The following is an 8813-nucleotide window of genomic DNA, read 5'->3' on the forward strand; positions in this document are numbered from 1 at the left end:
TGCTGTCAGAGTGAAGTCATCTAGGGTTATAGGAACTGATTCTTTTTCCTCCACTGTTTCAAAAAAAATCACAGAAATGCAAGCTCTCAACATTTAGATTTTTATCGAAGGCAGACTCAAGAGGGAGGGGGGAGAGGGAGATGAAAGAGAGAGGGAGAGGGTGGAGGAGAGAAAGGGCAGAGAGAGGAACAAAGAGATAGAGGGGGAGAGAGAGGAAGAGAGAGAAAGAGAGAGAGGGAGAGGGAGAGAGAGAACTCACATACAATGATTCTCCAATGTGGAGGAGAACCCAAAGCTCATAGTCTCCTTGTGGGGTCAGGGTTCTTATTCTTGGGAATAGGATGCATTCCCTATCTCCCATAGAACTGACTAGTTTTGGCTTTGCTGTGGATTGTGTGATCCAGACAAAAACAGGGCAATGACTGTTTCCCACCAGAGGAGCGCTTAGCTCCCAAACCAGAGATTGGAAAGTCCCACAAAACAGTTCCCTTCGGGGGAAGAAGACCACGAGGTCTTCGTCCCGATCAGGAAGAAGAACAGGAAGTCTGCTATCTCAAATGTTTAACTGAAAATCACATTGGTCTATCACGTGTCTCTTTTTCCTGTCTGCCTGCCTGCTGGAGATCTGTCTGACTAATTGGTGGTACCAACTAGTGGTTCAAGACCTAGGATTCAGCTGACCCCTGTCTTGAGCACCACAGCTTCTGGTGCTTCATATGCCTAACCCCATTCTCTTCCTCCTCACCATTCTTGGCAACCCTTGGTAACTTTCTGTGTACTTTTCTACCAATATTTCATGTCACTTCATTTTGTTTAGTTATGGTTTGTTGTATTCTCCCTGTTCCTTGACTCTAGACAACCCTATCCCTGACCTGCGTATTTAGTCTCCAAGTAGTAATCCATCCCCCTTGGTATGAGATCCCTCCCTCCACTTATATTTCCAAAGGCAAGCCTCCCCTCTGAACAGAGAGGCTTGGACCTCTTCTTAGGAGAGGGGCCATATGCCACTGAGGTCAAAGGAGTGGCCTCGGAGATGTTTGCATTAAGAACCACATACTCAGTACTGGGGGCCATGATCTGGTCTGGGGAGAACAGATCCAAGCAGTTGCTGCAAAGGCCAGGTAGATGATTAGTAATCTTCCGACAGGCAGGGGCTCTCACCAGTGTTTGGAACTCTCTGGTGGGCTGCACTCAAGTTCTCCAGTGATGCCTGTTTGCTGATGGGAACTGTCAGAGATAAGGACTCTCAGTGACTTGAGAGGTGGGTCCTCCCCTACTCTACAGGCCCCCCCCTATTTCCTGTTTCTCCCCTTACGTAATTCATTCCCTCTGATTCCCAGCTGTGGCACACCCTGATTGGACTGGAGTTCAGTTTTGTTTGTTTTGTTTTTAAAGTAAAGATTAATTTAGCCATCCACACACTTCCTTACAAAGGGAAAGGGTCTAACCTCAGACAGCACAGCAAGCATCATTATCTGCCTTTAGGTCTCACCAGATGGTCCTCGAATCCTAAATACACAGAGATGCAAACTTTTTCTTTTGTTGTACTAGGAATAAACTCCAGAATTCATGATTATTGCTTCCCTGTAATAATTATTTGTGTGTCACTTTATACCTAAAATATCAAAGAACAAAACTCAATCCATTCCTGGAATTCCCCAAAATAATCCTGTAACAAAATCTGTGGCTACTTCTTACGTCCTAAAATTTCTATATTTGGCATGCCTAGTATGAAATATATTTGTGAATGTGAGTGTTTGGGGATGAAATTGGAGGCTGCATTAATAGGCAGGAACTGTTGGATATGTTTTGCTTTTCTTTGAAAAAGTAGCTGAACTGTATGAATTTAACAGTTAACTCTATAATTTAACAGGAGAAAAACTGATTATATAGCAACATATCCAGGTCTAACCGAAGGATTAGCTTGTGTAAAAGCCCGTTTTCAGTCTACTTTTGGCAGATTGTTTGGGTTCACTGCTTTCAAATGTTATTTTGGAAACTAAGGTTGACATATAAGAGAACAATTAACAACAAAAATATAAAATAAAAGTATGATGTTAATTTGTCTTATACTTTAAATTTAATAATGTGTTCAAGGGCATGATAAATCTATATTGCTTAGGTACCTTTAAATGCCTCAATCCCCACTAAAATGGTATTTTAGGGGACTACTATGCATGTTTCATAACAAATTAAAATATTCTGAATAATACATCATTACCATATCTGATCTATTGGAATGAGTGTTTTAAAAAGTCACTAAACATAAAAAAATTGTTGAAAGTATAATTTGTTTATTTAAAACAACATTTATTGAGTCATAAGATAAAAGCTTTATTAAGCTGCAAAATTTATATTAGCTACAAAGATTTTGACAAACATTTTCTTAGATTATAGAAACTAAAACATTCTTTTTTAATATTCAAGACTAACAAAATATTAGGCAGATATAAAAGTACTGTGTGTTAGTTAAAATCTCTAAGTATTGTACATTAAAAATAACTTTGTTAGGTTAATTGGTATGGATTTGTTCCAAAATACTCTTAATATATAAAGATTAAGTGTGAAATTATATAATGTTCATCAAATATCTTTATGTCAATTTCTTCTTCATAATGGAAATTACATAGTATGCAATTCCAGTAGCTAGTGATGTACACAGACTGGCAAAATTAAAGGCTATTCCTAAGGTACATGCCTGGGATTTCAAGACAATCTTTATAAAAACAACATGGAAAAGCGACATTCTGTCATAACAGATTATATCACCATTCACGTTGGGCTTCCTGGAATCCGGCGTTAGTCATTTTGTGATAATTAGTAACCCTTGGATGTCCATTGTCTGGGCCATTCCAGTTACCCATCTCAGTGCTATGCCAAAAAACATAAACTGGACCATAAAGGCTACTGTTAGCTGTCCCAAAAGAAACAATTAGTCCAAAATGGCAGTTAACTTCCAATCTAACTTCTGTGGTTCTCCACAATAGAGAGAATTGAAATGACTCACAGTGTAGGGTGAAAAGGGTCAAGGAAAAACACCCTGCCCCTAACTAGTCCCAAGACCAGGGCCAAGGAAAAATACCCGGACCCTGACATGACCTCAAGACCAAGGCTTGAAATCCCACCAATTCCTGAGCTTGTCTCTGATTCAGACCACCAATCCCAAGCCACCCTAGAAATGACCCCACACATACACATACCAGAAACCCTATATAAGCCCTTTACCCTGTTCAGTTTGCTTCTACTTCCCACCATTCTGGATTCTTTTTTCCCAATAAATTTCTTCAGTGAGGTTTATTGTACAGTATGACATTTTTGGAGGAGCAGAGCCCAACTGTAACAACTTTTGCTGGAATGCAGAGCACAACTGTAGTGCATAACCTGGGGAAATTTGCTCCTATAGGAGCAGAGCTGTTACACTCTGGAGGACCTGAGCAGAGCTGTAACACTTTTCTCGAGTGATGCAGAGAAAGAGCTGTAATTTTCTCTGGGGAAACTTTCCCCTAGCAGATCAGAGCTTTAACACTTCATCAAACCTGAGCAGAGCCGAGCTATAACCGGCTGGCTGGGGAAACCCTCCCTTGCCAGAACAGAGTTGTTACACTTGCACTGAGGAAACCTTTTCTTGAAACAGGGCTATAAGCTGTTATGACTTTATGGTATTCCTTGGCTCCCAACTGCCAAGATATCTTTCTATGAAAGTTGCAACGCTTACACATAGAAAATGATTGCAGACACTAGTAGATAGTTGATAACCTTAGCTCCAAAACAATGTATTTCTCAGAGAAACTCCATGCTTAAAACTGACGCATAAATGGGCAACACTTACTGTAGCTATGGCAAAAAGGAACGGCCTTCGGTGGGTGCCATGGCTACTATTCTTTGTCAGTATGACTGGATCTGCAGTCAACTAAGAGGTGAGCTACTGGGCGTGCCTGGCAATGAGTGCCTTGGTTGGGTTACTTGAAATAGAAAGGCCCACCTGACTGTGGGCAGCACCTTCCAGCAGCTCACCTGGTAAAAGCGGGTCCAACAAAAAAGCTTTGTGTGATGCTTCCTTTCTTTCCTGTCTTACTGGTGAATTCATTTAGCCACTGCTGCTAACAAACTCCTGTGTTGCTGACAGAATCCAGTTTTTTGGACCTTTGTCATGGACAGAAGGTGTTCTGTCATTGGATATCTCTTTGCTTCTCTTCCGAGGGTCATCTCATCACAGCATCTTTGTATTGGAAACCAACTCCATTTTGGCAGGAAGGATCACCATGCCTTCTCTCAAGCTCCACCACTGTTTGTAGTCTGATGCTGCTTTTCAACTGCTCTCTGCCACCCACAATCTTCTTCTCCTTGCCGCCTGTGATTCTGAGCATCTTTCTCCCTATTTTACCCTTTTTAATTACATGGAAAATTTCTATTGTTCTTTCCAGATCTATTTAGTGCTATCTTCTTTCCAAATCTTCCTGTCTTTAGGAACAATGGCCTCTTACCTGCTGGGAGATTCATACTTCTGTCTGAGTTATCTTTGAATCAGGATAGAGAACTAACACTAAGGGTGCAGTGGGAGGAAGAGGAGTCCTTCTCAGTGGGATCCATCTGGTCTCTCGTACCGACAAAGTCACAATTCCAGGAAACTTCAAACACTGATGATGAGGACAGTTATCAAAAACAAAGTGCATCTTGTTCTGACTTAGGCCAAGAATAAGTTTGAAATACCAGGTTTTGACTCTCCCCATCATGCATCAATTTAGACAACACTCTCAAAGTTGACTACACAGAAAAACTGACCTTTAACCTTATTGTGAATAGAGTCTTTGAGTAATGTTAAAAAATGGTGGTAAGGAGCTGGGGGTGTGGATAGCAAACTTTAGAGATGTAATTTGAGAGCCAAAAAAATCCTACATAGACTTATTTTCAACACATATAAGGTCCCTCCTTTGAGAATTCCAAACTCACACTCAGGTCTATTTTATTTTTTCCTAAACATCTCTCTTTTATTAAACCCCATGCTTAAGATGACTTTTAATAAACGGTAATTCCAATTCATAATGGATTGCCCTGAAATTCTTTACTGTGGCAGAGCCACAAATCTTGGGATCATCTGAATAGGGATCCCTAAGGAGAAATGGAACACCTTAAGCTGTTGCTAGGGACAGCAGGGAACTGTGTCACTGTACCTGCTACCCCTGACACTGTAATTCTGCACAGGAACCAGTTGTTTCTATGTCTATTTTTTTATAAGATGAGCTCCTTGAAGGAAGGGATTTTTGGCTATTCTTCATTGGTTTTATGTTTAGAAATAAGGTCTTGCTTTGTTGTCTAAGCCGTCCTGGAACTCAAGACCCTGTTTCAGCCTCCTAGATGTCAGCATTCCAAGTGTGAATCACCATGAATAATTTAGGTAGTCATTTTATATTTTCAGCAGATAATTTAGAACTTAGCGTAGGTTGGTTACCTGAACACTGTGCTGACATCTAGACTTGTTATAAATGGGCTAAATTTGGGTGGACACCTAGAGTGCTGAGCTTTATAAATGATGGGATGTGTCGCTCCTAGGTAGAGATTGGGAATAATGGTGCCAATGCAGCCTTTTCATTTCATTAGAGTTGATGGTTATCATTGACCTAGAATCGGCATCCACTGTGCACTTTGCTCAATTCCATTGCCTAAAATAGGAGATGTTTGTGGTCTCTTTCTTTGAGCCACTCTAAAGTTGAGATAGGAAGTCAAAACATAATCATTAACTATACACATTAAAAATTTTGATTATCTTCATGAAAATCCCTGGAATTAGCATGTGTCTTTTATTTGAAAGAATTCAAATAATTTCGCAAATGTTATTCATTTATCTTCCTCACATTATCTCTGAAGGAAATTCTTCCAAATCGTTTCATTTCATTACCACAAGCTGTTCTAGCAGAATGGAATGCCATGTGGGGTATCACACCCACTCAGCCAGATGGTGGACCTTGCCAGTAATCATAGATAGAAAGGTGAGACTAATATTTTCTGGGCTGCCTCTGGGAAAGAGGACCAAGGAAAACAGTGATGTAAGAGAAAACAAGGTCTACACCGTGAAACTCCAGTCAAGGAGGCATCTTGCACAGCCTGCTACTCAAGGAAGAAGTCTCACGTTCTTGTGTAGCAAATTCAAAATAACAACTAACATTTCTGTAAAACACCCACAAAGTGCTCTTGTAACAGCAGTTTTATTGGTGCTTTGTAGATAAGACAACTTGACCAACACGGCTCCCTGAGAGGCTTACTCCAGCCAGAACCTTCTTTTAAATCCCTTGTTCTGTTTTACTTCCTACGACACTCAAGAACTTCAGAAGAGCCCTCGCTGGAGCTGTTTTCCAACTGTGAAGAGCAGAAGGAAGACAGATGTAAATCAGCTTACAGGGGACATTACTGAGTCAAGGCCAATCATGGCCAGCTCTTATTAATCCTTAGATATGGATTTCCTGCCAGAGCATCTGCATATTTCTTTCCCTCATTCCTTAAAGAGATCTTTGGTCAAAAAACAAAAGTCATATTTAACTCAAACTCAAGAGACAGGATGGAACAGTGCCATGTTCCCTGTGTCTGGGCTCCGGTGGCCCCATGATGAGTTAGAGGAAGGGTGTTTCTCCACTGACCTTCATTCCCAAGTAGCATGTGCTAGTTGGAATGTATATCTGGTGCACTGCCATGATGCAGGAGGTTCGTCAGGAATGACTATTAGTGGAGAGTGCACATGATGTTATCTGCATTCAGTCCTTTCCACACAATATCAGACAGGACCCTGTCTTCCAGAGGTCTGTTGTTACAGTGTAAGAAACAACACCCCCCCACACACACACACACACCAAGGATGAAGCAGGAAACAATTTGGAGGAATTTCCTTCAGAACTTATAACTTGAAGTCCAAGTTCAGACCCACTTGAGGGTGAACACATGACAAGGGCAGCTGCAAAGTGATCTTTAACTGTAGTTTTTCTTCGTTCTGTCTTGTGATAATGTATCGCCTAACCCCCAGGGACCAACAAGAAACTCAAAGTTTATATTTTTGGTGGTAAAAGCAAAGCTAAGAGACTTAAGTAAGCCTTAGAGACTTGGCAGGGGTGGGGTGGTGGTGGGGGATTGGTTTTGAGAAGGAAGAAGCCCTGGAAAGGAAGTGGGGAGGTGATCAGGGAAAGAAGGATTAGGAGGCCTGTGTCTGCTATTTCCCAGAGCGCCCGTGACAGTGTGGGAATGCTTTTGTTGATATGGACCAAATATTTCCTTTGACTAATATGCACAAAATTCTGCAGCTCTTTAAAATGCAAAGGGAACTTGAATTCTAAGTCATCTGAATTCCTGACAGGGAATTTTGCTTGGTTTTAGGGGAAGAGCTATTTCTCCCAAATTAATTCGAAAGATAAACACCAGGAGATGGCAGTTCTTGGCAGCTGAGCTGCACTGTTTGTGAAGAGGGCAGAAAGTCTGAAGTCCAAGAGCATTTGGGGCTGCCTGTGACCATTCTTTGAAGTTTGTCAACCTCAGCTCTCTTGACATCTTATTATTCCCTGTTGTATATTATTCCCTGTTGTATGTTACCTGTATGCCCTGTACGTAGTATGCCCATCAGAAATGTCTTCCAAAACAGTGTCAAACTTCTGCTTGAAATGGGTGTAGGGAATGAAATTAGTTGAAAGTGAAATAAGATATAATTATGGAAAATGAGAGTTTGTCTTAGGAGAAAAAATATAAAGGGACACAAGAGGCCTAACAGGTGACATTAGATGTGTTTCCACTTATGTTAGGGCAGTATTAGAGTCAGACTATAAAATTTAGCATAAGATACAGGATGCTTAGGAATACTTAAATCTTGAGTAAATTATGAGCACAGTTTCAGAATGTCAGTCTTAAAATATTTGAGATAATGTTAAAGTAAAAACTGCAGTACCATGTTTGCCTTCATGTTACCATGTTTCCTACCATGAAGACAATGAACTAAACCTCTGAACCTTTAAGCCAGCCTAACGAAATGTTATCTATCATTTTTAAGGATTGCTGTGAAAGGCCAAAGAGATGGCCCAGTGCTGAAAAGAGTTGTTGTGGTCATGGTGTCTATTCATAGCAATAGCACATTGACAAAGACACTTGGTTTCTTCTCTGTTCTAGGGATCTTGCCCTTCTTTTCTTCTGGACTCCTTCCTATCTATAAGCCCCCATGGAGCAGCTTCAGCACATAGTTTTATTCTCTGAACAACTACTTGTGATTAAGAATCCCCAACTATGTGCTTCTGTTCTTGGTTTCTAGTACCTGAATTTTACTATTTCAGGTTACTATTATGTTCTCAAAGGCAGGAACTTAAGAATTCTTAGTAGGGGATCAGTGAAATTTCTGTCAAGCCGTGTTCCCACAAAACTTAGTAATATACTCTATTTCTCCCACTCTCAGCATCCCTAAGTTGTCTGAGGGTTGAGGCCTCCTGGTCTTTCACTTGTTCGAATTGGCATGTCTATTGCTGTTGTCCTTGATCAGCTCCTGTTTAGACAGGCATGTTGGTGAGATTTTTTGGGTGTAACTTCTAACATTTCTAGGAGACACAATCTCACAGAAAACTCTTTGAACCTCTGGCTCTTACAATCTTTCTGTCCCTTCTTCTGCGATGATCTCTGAGCCGTAGTGTGGAGTTGAATTGTAGACATATCCAATGGCACTAGACTCCACAACTTTGCATTTTGATTGGTTGTGGTTTTCTGTGATGATTTCCATCTGTTGCAAGGAGAAGTTTCTTTGATGAGGGTCACTTTTTTTTCTCCTTCTAATAAGGTGAAGTTTAAATAAACAG

This window comes from Phodopus roborovskii, unplaced genomic scaffold (genome assembly GCF_943737965.1).
Source record: "Phodopus roborovskii unplaced genomic scaffold, PHOROB, whole genome shotgun sequence".
Taxonomy (NCBI): domain Eukaryota; kingdom Metazoa; phylum Chordata; class Mammalia; order Rodentia; family Cricetidae; genus Phodopus; species Phodopus roborovskii.